General features: G+C 41.4%; 1 protein-coding gene across 1 annotated transcript in view; it reads left to right on the top strand.

The window, feature by feature from the left end:
* Nucleotides 1-12,633, top strand: part of HSD17B12 (hydroxysteroid 17-beta dehydrogenase 12) — a 55,462-nt gene that overhangs the window by 1,098 nt on the left and 41,731 nt on the right. The gene's annotated exons all lie outside the window — the stretch shown is intronic.

Here is a 12,633-nt window from a genome sequence, read left to right as displayed (position 1 = left end):
TCCTTTGTATCTATCTGCCTTTTGGCCCTTTCTCCCAAGAAATATTTATTTAGGGTCATTATTAAATTTATGTAAGACATCTTACTGGCAGAATGGAGCTTACTACAATAGTTTTATCCTGTGCTTGGATCCCTTAAGGGTTCGGATGCCTATGGTATACTGAGGTTATCTTATATATACCCCAATTTCCTACAGTTTAGAGTTACTTGACATAGCTTCCAAGATTTTTTTTAAAAGGAAAAGCAATAATAAAGCCAAAGCTTCAGAAATGGAAATTTAAAGCAGAATTAAAAGAACATAAAGCAGGAACTTTTTTAGAGCTTTTGTATAATGTAAAGGATCTCATTAGGAGCCAAGTAAAAAAAAAAATCAGAGTTATGCTTTTGTTTGATTGCTCTGCAACTGACCTGTGTGAGTTTTTGAAACATACTCTCTTTTATGTTAATGTAATCAATAGATTTAATTCTTGGCCCTACTAAACTGCCAGTGTATTATAATATATGCATCTTAGGGTCATGAATAATATAGATTTTCCCCCCTTAAGAAATTAAAAAGCCATGTAGAATTGCTTTTATTAAACCAGCTTCTGTGCTTGTCAGTATATGCCAGCTTGTAGCTCTTGATTTATTTGGAATTCTTCACACCAATAGTACCTTAAAAATTTAATTAATCCTACGTCTCCGTCCCATTCTCTGAACTATGCACAGATTCTTCTCCTGCAATAGCTAAAATAGCATCCTGTGTGAGGCAAAAAGGCAATACTTGTTTAACTCTGCCACATTTGCTTCTAGTAACAACTCCAAGTGCCCTTGATACACACTTTTGTTGGCATATTTTGCTCTGATTTCATTTAAGATGTTGCTAGCCTTGTCTTTGTTGTTCTTCTATAGTACTCTTGTGATACACTTTTGTATTATGGGCAGGTTATTCTGTAGTGCTGACACAGCAATCCTGGTGGCAGTACTTACTGTTGTGTAGTGGTCTGGGGCAGTTTATATTGTGATTTTATGGGGTTTTGGGTGCCATAAATTAAGTGCTATAATTTAATCAATGCTTTGCTGCATTTAGCTGTGTAAAAATACAGGCCAGCCTGATAATGGCCGGTTTGTTAAGCAAACAAAGGCAGGGAATATGAGCCATTAACAGAGACTCTCTGTGCCGGACAGCAAATGGGTGGAGCTCCACTCTGAGCTGTGGGTAGTTAGCAGAAGACATTCATAGAATCATAGAGTTGGAAGAGACCACAAGGGCCATCGAGTCCAACCGCCTGCCAAGCAGGAAACACCATCAGAGCACTCCTGACCAGAGTTTTTAGAAGGGAGTTTCAGGATTGCAGTGGGAAATGATGTAAACTGGAGGGGAAATAGTTGTAAGTTGCAGCAGGCTGGTGAAAGTGGGGAGAGAGCACAATGGGGGCAGACAATGTGAATCCAAGGCTGCAGAAATGGAAGAAATGAAACCCTATTGGAGTGTAATCCTGGAAGCCCCTACATCATAGGTTTAGGTTGTATATACAGTGTGTATAAATAAACCATGTATCTTAAAGACACCACAGTCTCTACTGTGCCTTATTTCCAAAAGGAAACACAAACCCTGGGTAAGTGCCTGACACCTGAAATCTTGCACTGCTGTGGAGATTGGGGTGGTGTGCAACAGTAAGATAAGAGGTGAAGTTTTACTGGCACAGGGAATTTCAGTACGCAACCCCATGCTCTTCATGCAGTGATGCATGCATTACGACCATACTCATTTATGTTAACTGAAATTCATGTTTTGTCCCATAGTGTATCTTTGCCTAGTATCACTTGTGGAAGATATAGAAGTTTGATATTTCAAAAGACTCATTCCAAAATGGTTGATGCGGCCAATGTGTAAAATGCAAAAGGAACAAGAACCCTAACTTCATACCACTCTCCACAACTCTTTACCCCTCTCTGTATCCCATAATATTCATTCTTGTCTTTCTGCAGTAGTACATATTCTGCATCCCTATCTTTTCCCTTTTTTCTTGTCTCTTTCTCATCTCCACCCCATCTTTATTTCTTCTGAGTTCAGTAGCTGGAGTTTCACAACCAGTTTTCATTATTGCAATACAGTAATTCTCACTGTCTCAATCTGATTAGTCAGGTTCCAACAGACTGAAAAAACTAGTTCTAACTCCATCAGATCCTTCTAACTTCATGGTAAGAAGCAGTGACAGAATGTGCTATAGACAAGCTCCCATACCTTCATCCCCCAATACTGGGAAACCTTTTTGGCCTGCAGATTTGCAGAGGGAGAGAGGGAGATAGGAAAAGGCTATGTATGGCTGAAGCTGCACATAGTTAGGAAGAGGACAATGGTCTGCACTTGGGCCTTACCTTGAACAGGCTTGTGCTAATGTAATGTTTTTGTTTTCATACAGTAAAAGGTCCAAATAAAAATATGTTTTACATACTCATTTTTTTCCTAGATAACGTTTTGGGAACACAAGCATGTTGTGTGCTAAAAAGACACTTAGATACTTGTACAAAAGTGCAAAATTTTAAACAGTTCACAATATAATGGTGTCATGTTAATTGTCTTAATACAAATCTAGGAATCAGATGAACCACTTTTTAATCCATTCTTAAAAATTTAAATAAAAGTTTCTGAGGGGAAAAACATACAACTTGATGGCTGAGTATAGGCATACTAATTTAATTTTATAATCAGTTCCATTTGGCAGCTTCCAAGACTTTCCAACTTTTGCAATCAAATTACATAATATTTTTCCATTAGTTCTTTTTGCCACACCAAAACAACCTTTATCCTGATATCACTGACCTGATAATTCCATCAGTCTATCAGATAATGTGTGGATGTGCCTGTCTGTAGCTCTACCTAGGAGATTACGGTACATCTTGTGAAAACTGCATAATCTTGATCAGTTGTTCCCAAATCCCACCCCCTCTTTAAAAATGCTTAGGGAATTGGCAGAGCACTCTTTGCTCCTTTTTTCTTTTGCCTTTTATAGCAGTGGTAATGCACTGTGCTATATGCCTTAAGATATTTTTTTTTAAAGGCTTTTTATATCTTACACTCTATTTTATTGTAGTACAATTTGAATTCCACAGAATTCTGTAGAATTCAAATTGTAAGCATTCTTCACAGGCATGCTGTGGACCACACAAAGCTGATGGTCTGTGGACCACAGTTTGGGAACAGTACAGAGAGTACTGAGACATGGGCATATTGTCCATGTGCTTAAGAGATACGCTACAGACATTATTTCTGGACTTTGCTCATGCTGTTGAAAGTCCACAAGCTGCTTCTCACTTTCTCAAATAATGTGACATGTTTAGTGCCTTAGGCAAATTGCTCATTCTACACATGTAGCCACATACTTGAGATTATAGTTGAGAGCAACCTCGAGTAAAACAGAGCACTTTTCCAAGTTAACCAAGGGTGGTATTCAAATTAGGTTTACTCCAAATAAACCCAGAGAAATTAATCAACCTATTTTTGTCACTTGAATTTTTATGAGTCTTCTCTGCATAAGAAATAGCTGAATATCACCTTTAGTTTCTTTACCTCCTTACTACTAGCCTGCTGTATGTAAAAGTAACATCCAGTGATGTCCACCAGTTTGCCCAGCATATCTTCTGTCTTCTATTTTCCCTTCCTGAACAGATTTTAGGGGCACATGGGGGCATGGAGAGGAAGACAAAGCCCAGATGTGCAGGTGGATGTCTGCTTGCACTATGGTTTGATCTTGCTCATATCGGCCACTAAAGGTCCTCGGGGTTACATTTACATTAACAAAAAACATCAGGCAACTATATTAAAATTAAAACTTGTAAGAATTACTTCAGCCAGAGATATCCTATCCACATACCTCTCTCATTATTTAAGATAGAGACGTAAAACCATATTTGTTTCCAATAACATTGTGGTTTGTCCATATAGTCCATATAGGCAAGCCAAAATTCCACTCCTTTAATACATGCTTTGAGGTGGTTCTAATTTACTGTGTGTTGAAACACAGCTAGTTTGGAAACTTGTACCTGTACCTGTCTTCCAGAAAAGTACCTCTCAGTTTTAACATTCGGGAACTGGACATGTTAATCCAGATAAAATCTTACTAGCCTGGAATAAACAATCTCGTTTTCCTCTGCACAGCTGTCTCTTGTTCCTCAGTCAGGAGTGCTGGACAGCACAAAGCCATTGTGAAGAAGTTGTTAGAGTGCTGAGCTAGGACCTGGGAGGCCAGGATTCAGGTCCCTACTCAGCTCTGAAGCCTACTGGGTAAGACTTTGGGCTAGTCATTGTCTCTCAGCCTAGCATACCTCACATGGTTATTGTGAGGATAAAATAGGGGAAGAAGTGTTTCCTCTTCGTTAGCTCTTTGGGGATAAAAGGTGGGCTATAAATGTAATAATAAATAAAATCCCCAATTTGTCTACACCCATGCACAAAATAGACAAATTGTGCACCTCTAGGAGATATTCATGCCACAGCATAAGGCAGAGGTCTCCAACCTTTTCAGTCCACAACTCCCTTAACCATCTACTGTACACTCTTTCTGTGGCACCCCTGTGGTGCTCAGGAACCCAGTTATGTCACCCCTTGCCTGCAGAGTTGGCTTCCTCTCACCTTTTTGCAAACACCCTCCCTTGTGGAGTGTTCCCTCAGCCTCTTCTCCTCTCCCCTCTCCTTGGGAGTCCTGCTGCTGCCCCTGGTCTCTGAGCTGCCCTACTCCCCGCCCCAAAGAAAGGTGGTTCCCAGAGACACCTTTTAGTCTGCAGAGTTTACAGCCAGGGCTGTAATAATAAGCTGTGCAAGCCTTTGGGAGGCAGAGACATGAGAGAGCATCAGAGGAGGGAGGGAAGAAAAGAGGGACAGAGGTAAGTGTTGCCCGTGGTACCCCTGACCATCATTCAAGGCACCCCAGGATGCCATGGCACACTGATTGAAAACCACTGGCATAAGTCATCAGTTGTTCCAGTCTCGCCATAGCAATTGTCACATGCTGCTGGGCCAGAATATGAAATATGGCCTGAATAGATTGAAGCTTTTATGGGTGGTTGTACATGGACATACCCTTTCAAGGCAAAATATGCTTTCAGTGAGGTTTATAACATGGGAAAGAAGTCCTATGAGGAAAGGTTGAAGAAGGAGCTGGGTATGTTTTGTATGGAAAAGGGTGGGATGGGGAGAGAAAGTATAAAGGTAAAGGGACCCCTGACCATTAGCTCCAGTCGTGGCTGACTCTGGGTTTGCGGTGCTCATCTTGCTTTATTGGCCGAGGGAGCCGGTGTACAGCTTCTGGGTCATGTGGCCAGCATGACTAAGCCACTTCTGGTGAACCAGAACAGCGCACGGAAACGGCGTTTACCTTCCCGCCGGAGCGGTACCTATTTATCTACTTGCACTTTTGACGTGCTTTTGAACTGCTAGGTTGGCAGGAGCAGGGTGAGCAACAGGAGCTCACCCTGTCACGGGGATTCAAACCACCGACCTTCTGTTTGGCAAGTCCTAGGCTCTGTGGTTTAATCCACAGCGCCACCCATATCCCTCGGAGAGAGTATGTTGTTGTTTAGTCGTGTCCGACTCTTCATGACCCCATGGACCAGAGCACGCCAGGTACTCCTGTCTTCCACTGCCTCCTGCAGTTTGGTCAAACTCATGCTGGTAGCTTCGAGAACACTGTCCAGCCATCTCGTCCTCTGTCGTCCCCTTCTCCTTGTGCCCTCAATCTTTCCCAACATCAGGGTCTTTTCCAGGGAGTCTTCTCTTCTCATGAGGTGGCCAAAGTATTGGAGCCTCAGCTTCATGATCTGTCCCTCCAGTGAGCTGATTTCCTTAAGAATGGATAGGTGTGATCTTCTAGCAGCCCATGGGACTCTCAAGAGTCTCCTCCAGCACCATAATTCAAAAGCATCAATTCTTCGGCGATCAACCTTCTTGATGGTCCAGCTCTCACTTCCATACATCACTACTGGGAAAACCATAGCTTTAACTATACGGACCTATAAGGAGACAGTATAGCCCTCTTCAAATACCTGAAAGGCTGTGATGTAGAAGGCAAATATCCCCCCCCCCCCCACTGTCCAGACATGGAGTCTGGAGTAACCTCTCTGTTGCCATCCTGGTAGAACTTATTCTCACATATTCTGTTGTTTACATAGGTGGGGTAGTAGAGCAGCTGAGAGAATAATGGAGGATTCTGCAATTTGTTACAAGCCTAAGTATTAGTTTTGTAATGTTTTTCTTACAAAGCTTATATTGCAAGAACTTAGCACTATTTCCTCTGACTTGTGCAATCTATAAATACATATTGGAAATGGAATTTTATTCTTCATATTAGAACTTAAAAAATAACAAACTTATAAAAACAAGTGTTAGGGTTGCCAAGTTGTACCTGTACAGTGGAACCTTGTGTTACATACACTTCAGGTTACATACACTTCGGGTTACAGACTCCGCTAACCAAGAGATAGTACCTCGGGTTAAGAACTTTGCTTCAGGATGAGAACAGAAATCGTGCTCCGGCAGCAGCGGGAGGCCCCATTAGCTAAAGTGGTGCTTCAGGTTAAGAACAGTTTCAGGTTAAGAACGGACCTCCAGAACGAAGTAAGCACTTAACCCGAGGTACCACTGTACAGTGGTGCCTCGCAAGACGAAAATAATCCGTTCCGCGAGTCTCTTCGTCTAGCGGTTTTTTCGTCTTGCGAAGCAACCCTATTAGCGGCTTAGCGCTATTAGCGGTTTAGCGGCTATTAAAGGCTTAGCGGCTAAAAGGCTATTAAAGGCTTAGCGGCTTAGAAAAAGGGGGGGGGGAATCGCAAGACTTGCAAGACGTTTTCGTCTTGCAAAGCAAGCCCATAGGGAAATTCGTCTTGCGAAGCGCATCGAAAAACGGAAAACCCTTTCGTCTAGCGGGTTTTTCGTCTTGCGAGGCATTTGTCTTGCGGGGCACCACTGTATCTTGAAAAATCCAGAAGCAGCAAGAAAGTTGCAGCTGCTGTGGCACGTTGTGTCTTTATTAATCACTTTGCCCTGTATCTTTTGTAGGAATCAGAAGTGTCTCCCCCCCGCCCCCCCAAAAGAAACACATGGTGAGCAAGGGGACTGGTTGCAATATAGGCACAATCCATGTGAACTCTCCCTTATAACCTAATGGTATGGGATCAGTTGAGTGTACAAGACCCCACATAGTGCAAATCCTGGATGTGGTTCTTTGTGAAAATGCTGGAAGAAGCCACACAGACACAACCGAGATAGAGATGTAGGATGGACCAGCAGGCCTGACACTTCCATGTCTCACAGTGCCGGTGAATTTTCCCAGATGCCTTTCACCCTCATCCATACACACACTTTTTGTTTGATAGTTACTAATAATCAATACTTACAATATTATTCTGCTCTTCCATTGGAGTCTTTAAGAGTGGCTTAGCACTTAAGAGGATAAAAGCATAAAACCAGATAATTAAGGGCTGCTTCGGCATAATCTAAGTAAACAAAAACAAACAAACAAAATCAGAAAAACGCAAAACAAAAATTTTGGGTTAATTTAAGCTATTTGCCTTGCAGTGAAAACACATCATAACTGAGGACAGTCAGATCTCCCTGGGGAAGAACATTCCTCAGTATCCTCAGTAGGTATGCACAACAGACGTTCCCTTTTGTGATCACCACTCACCTCAGAAGGCAGGGAGAAGCCTCAAAGGGCCTACAGAGATGGCGTTTAGATTGGCAAGTTCATGTGAGGGAGGCAGTCCTCCAAGTATCTGGATCTTAAGCCATTTGAGGCTTTAAATATGAGAACCAGCTCGTTGACTTGTGTCTGTGAATGGAATAGTAACCAGTGAAGTTTCATAGTTTTGATAAGGATTCCATTTCATGAATCCCAGTTAGAAATCTAGCTGCTGTTTGTTGTTCCAGTTGAAGTTCCCTTGTAGTCTTCAAATGCACACTGCCTCATTATAGTAGTCTAAATGGATTGCCACTAGTACATGAATAACTGGCAAAACTTTCTCTATGGGGTTGGAACTAGTGCAACAGCTGTTGTTGGTGGAACATATTTTCAATGTCGGAATCCACTTGGGCTTCTACAGATGGGGCCAGCTCTAACAGCACCCTCAAGCTCGAGCCTGACCCTTAGAGGAGAGCAAGTAGGAAAAATAGTTATCCTATTTATTGCATAAGTGCAGGGTCCCCAAACTATGGACGCGGGCCGAATAAGGCCCGAGGGACTCGTTAATCTGGTACTGCGCTGCGTGGCTCCCCACTTCCGGGTCAGAGGAGCACCAGAAATAGCTTGTGCGCATGTGCAAGCGTTATTTGCGCATGCGCAAGCGTTATTTCCGGTGCACATCCAGGTCGGAGGAGGCCTGTGCACAAGCTATTTCTGGTGCTTCTCCGACCCGGAAGTGCTCCAGAAATAGTGTGTGTGCCCGCGTATGGGCACGCACTCCTCCGGCCCACCGTGCGTTCGGCGCTGGAGACACCAGCCCAAGGCACTGTAAGTTTGCTGACTCCTACATAAGTGTTCTGTAAGGATTGGTAGTTCATCATGTACCATCCTTTCTGGGGGTATTTGGCCCCCTTTGAAACCTGCAAGGCAGATTCCATGCTTTCCATTGTGCTGCTAAAGAAAGGAGGGGAGACAATGAAGGAAGGGATGCAGGGACTTACTTCAACACTTAAATTTCAGTCCTTGGACCACCTAGTGAACTTGTACTTACTGGTTTCCCCCCCCCCCTTTTATTAAGAATCTTGGACAGCTTTTTAAAAATAAAAACATAAACCATCCATTCTGGCTTTGCTGGGACAGACCTGACTTGATATTTGGCACATGCAAAAGTGAGCAAATTGTTGCTCAGCTCCTTCTTTAGTCAGAAGGAAGTTTCTTGGTGAAGTTAGAAGTGTCTACCTTTACATTGCATGTTCTCATAATTGTTGTTGCCCTTTTCTTAACCAGAAGGAACAATGATTTTTTTAAGCTGTCCAGTAAATGCAGATCTGATGCATATAAGCCATACAATTAACAGAGATCCTGTGCAAATTTTAAAGCATGTAAAATGTTGAGTTATATGCAGTTGCTTCTTACTTAGCTGTTCAAGTAAACCCCTCTGGCAGTTTTCTAAAGGAACTTGAAGAGTGAGTAATGTAATGAAGAAGTTGCTTCATGGTCATGTTTGTTGGGAAAACATTTTGGTTTGAAATTGATTGTGCCTTTGAGAGTGTTTTAGCTGTAGAATGAAGTTATTTATATATTGCTACACAGCATCCTCTGTTGGCTAACTTGTGAATCGACCTCCCTATTTTTATGCCTACAACTGTAGCATTCCTTTAAAAATACAGCATTCTCTTCAGTTATGTAATTGCTGTACTGCCAAACAGTTCAACACAACATTGAAGGCTGGTATGTGTACATTGAAGGCTGGTACATTAGAGGTTCCTCTAACGTAGGACCCTCCGCTGAACAATGTTGATGCATTAGTTTAAAATGTATTGTAATAAACATCTATGCTGCTCCTTGATTGTGTTTCCACTGGTGTCCCAACTAAATTAACCCTATTTGGCTCGTATATAATTTCAGATTTACTCAGATCTTGAATGGACTTCCTTGACGGAGAGTCAGGCACTCCACCTATAGAAGGAAATACTTTGGGTGGGGTAGCTTTCTTTGTTAAGAGTTATTGCACATGCAGGCAAAGATATCAACAAAGTTCTCCTGCGGCAGGCTCATAGAAGACCATCTCAAGCAAGAAGCAAGCTTTCAAATCCCTGAGTCCTCTTAGAGCTTGGTTTTTGATCTGAGTTGGAAAGCATTCCCAACTATTCCTGTTCATCCCTTAATATCTGTGAAATGCCTCCCAAAGTGGTTTACAACCATATTAAATTTCCCATTAAAAAGATCATCAAACCATTGACATTTTTTAAAAATGGTATTTATTGAAATTTTACAGACAATAAAAAATTACAGAATTAAAAAGAAAAAAGAAAAAGAAAAAATAACAATACAAAAATACAAAGACAATATACATAAAAAGTAAAAAACAATTAAAAACAAATCAATATTTTCATGTCTTATATTTCATTTACTTGTTTCCTGACCTCTTCACACCTCCCTTTTTTGTATTCCAGTTCACATGGTTAATTCAGCAAATCCCTTCCCTCTTTGTTTTTATCTTAATTCTATATCTTAACATATTATAACTTCGTATCTTCATCTAGCTATCAATCCATTTTTACATATTCTTTTTAATCTTATTGCTAAAGCCGTTTTATTTCAATCCAACATAATTTTAACATTCATTAATTTTACAATATATCTGCAAATAGTCTTTAAATTTCTTCCAATCTTCTTCCACCAACTCTTCTCCCTGGTCTCGGATTCTGCCAGACATTTCAGCCAGTTCCATGTAATCTATCACTTTCATCTGCCACAAACCATTGACATTTAAAACATCCACGGTCCATCCAAATATAAAGCAGCATACCATAAAAGAAAAGAAATAATATAACAATGTAAAAACACAGCATACAACTTACAGATCCCAAAGGCCATGGTAAAAGAAGTCTTAAGCCCTGTTTGAAATTAATGAGGGATGGGGCTTGGGTGATACCACTTGGATTTAATTCTGAAAATGTCCTCTTGCATGTTTGTGCTAACCTAATTATTTTTGCACTCCCCAGCTAGTTTGGGGCAAGGAGATAGGGGTTAGCCATTTTAGCAGTGGGTGGCAGAGTCAGCAGGGCACCTCAGCCAGTTGCCACCAGAATGACAAGCCCTCCACACAGATGCAGGTATTGGTGCTCTTATGTGTGGGGAATATGTTGCATGATTTTGTTTAGACTTTGGTTTTCTAGCAGCTTTTGGAGTGAACAGTTAGTGGGTTGGTAACAAGCCAAGTTAAATGGAGTACGTCAGGAAGTCTGCTTGGAGATAAGGAAGCCTAGCAACAGGTGGTGATTGACTAAGTTCTTCCTTATAAGCAGAATGACAAAGCAGTTTTCTTGTTGGAGTATTGGAGTGCTGAAGTTTGGAAAGAAGTTTGAGTACCTCGGGTTAAGAACTTTGCTTCAGGATGTGAACAGAAATTGTGCGGCGGCAGCAGCAGCAGCAGGAGGCCCCATTAGCTAAAGTGGTACCTTAGGTTAAGAACAGTTTCAGGTTAAGAACGGACCTCCGGAACGAATTAAGTACTTAACCCGAGGTATCGCTGAAGGAACATGTTACCCAAACCTGACTATCCAGTAGTTACCCAAACCGGGCCCCCAATAAATTCTTTCCTCAAGGATTCATTAGCTAAAATGCATTAGCTTCACCACTGTATATGGTAACTTGTACAAAGCTGTGCTTTACTCTGCTGTATATAATAAAGCTAACTAAAAACCAAGTTACTAGTCAAGCAAGTTCCGTTCCTGTTTGTCGTCCTAGAATTGTACGATTTGGCAGCTGGTAGCTAGAGTTTTGGTTGAGATCCATCAACAGGTTTTGCTGTCTAGTTTTCTGTATTTTGGCCTGTTATGTTTGTTAGTTCATGAAATCAGATGTAGTCAGTTTGAACTGTTTCTTGTATAGAAAGAAAAATTCAGTGTCTTATGTTAAGTTCATCTTCCGCCATAACTTGGACTACTTCATACCTTGTATACATGAGAAATACTCTCATGTAGGCAATAAAATGCAGTTTATTGATTATTATTACTGCAGGGCCTGCAAGACAGAGCTGTTCCACCAGGCCTTTGGCCAAGGCACAGTCTGACCCACCCCCCCCCCTCTGTAATCTTCATAGAACTCTAACCCGATGGTTGCCATTAATTTGATTCTGAATTGATTCTAGAATGTATTTTAATTAATTGACTGCGATTTTATGTACACTGTGCTATTTTTACCTGCTGTTAGCCGCTCTTTGGCTGGGGAGGGTGGGATACAAATAAAAAATTATTATTATTATTATTACATATGAAGCTGTTCTATTATCACACCATTGGTCCATTTAGTCCAAGATTGTCTATTTTGAATGTCAGCAGCTCTTTGGGATCTTGGACAGAGGTCTCTTCCATCACCTATTTATTACCTGATCTTTTCAGTGAAGATTTGGGATTTGAACATCAGACCTTCTTGATGCAAAGCATTTGCTCTTGCACTCCTCATGCTTGTAGATAACTGTATGTGGTAAACAACACATAGGGTTATGCATTGCTTCCTTTCCTATACAGAAATTTGATGTGCACATCCTTTAAGCTCCGGAAGCTATGTTTAAGCCAATTTAAGGGTTGCTTTCCCCACATTTCTGCTGTGGATCTTTTTTATCTTTTGGCACACCTTTCCTGCATGCTTTCAAACATGCAGTGTGAACCTCTGGAACTCATGATTGAGTAGGGCTCCTAATAGCGTATTTATAGTGTATTTGCTGGCATGTGAATGTCTGTACAGAAAGGACACTGAATTGTGGAAACAGGGAAACAGCTCTCTCTTTTAACTTGTGAGGGAGACTGAATTATTGGTGTTGGGACACAACATATATTGTGTTTAACTTCTTCAGTAAACTGAACATTGTGAATGACCAGTCTTTGTATTCAGTTGCACCTTTCATCATCTTATGCTGTCACATGAATGTGCTGTGTTCCCAGTGAGCAGTGGGACTCAACTGCTTGTTT

This window comes from Podarcis bocagei (genome assembly GCF_964188305.1).
Source record: "Podarcis bocagei genome assembly, chromosome: 1".
NCBI lineage: Eukaryota > Metazoa > Chordata > Lepidosauria > Squamata > Lacertidae > Podarcis > Podarcis bocagei.
This window is presented reverse-complemented; position numbering and strand designations above follow the sequence as displayed.